A 600-nucleotide genomic window follows, 5' to 3' on the forward strand; every position below is an offset into this window, starting at 1 on the left:
AATTACTTAGCCTAAGGTCTAACGTGATTAATATCAAAGGTTAATACTTATTTCTTCTATATATTCATTAATGTGTGTAAGGGCAGGGGATATGGAGACTTAGCAACAAACATTGGCTCAACAAATGAAAAACCCTTCATCAACACAATTTCTAATTAGCCCACTCACTATACTTATAGTTTTCTAACTTCTCTAAAGAACCTGTTTTTAGAGGGTTTAAAGCATCTCGTGCCTCTCACGGTTGGGAGGCTGTGAGCGATCACATGTGGCCGGACAAGCCTGTCAGGCAGGCTAGAGAACCTTCAGAGGAGTTTGTAGGTTAAAACACTCTTGTCACACCCAAGAGTTTTTATTGACTGGAGCTCTAGGTTAACTCCTTCTCCGAAAGAGGTGGTGGGGGACAGCCCCGCGTAAAGTCAGAGGTGTAGGTAAGAGCACAAAGAAGTAAAGTAGGGAAGCTCTGGTTATGGGGGTAGACGCTCGAGGATTTCCAGGGGGACTCCTGAGGCTCGATCCCGCCTTTGTGTATGTCGAGCCTCCTTCCTCATGACCTTTGTCACGGGCCGAGTACCTCACTCTGGCCCCCAACAGGCCCTCAAG

The 600-nt window shown here is 46.3% G+C and overlaps 1 protein-coding gene across 3 annotated transcripts in view; it reads left to right on the plus strand.

Moving 5' to 3' along the window:
• Positions 1-600, plus strand: part of PARVB (parvin, beta) — a 113,156-nt gene that overhangs the window by 59,999 nt on the left and 52,557 nt on the right. The gene's annotated exons all lie outside the window — the stretch shown is intronic.

This window comes from Bison bison, unplaced genomic scaffold (assembly GCF_000754665.1).
Source record: "Bison bison bison isolate TAMUID 2011002044 unplaced genomic scaffold, Bison_UMD1.0 scf7180017864079, whole genome shotgun sequence".
Lineage (NCBI taxonomy): Eukaryota > Metazoa > Chordata > Mammalia > Artiodactyla > Bovidae > Bison > Bison bison.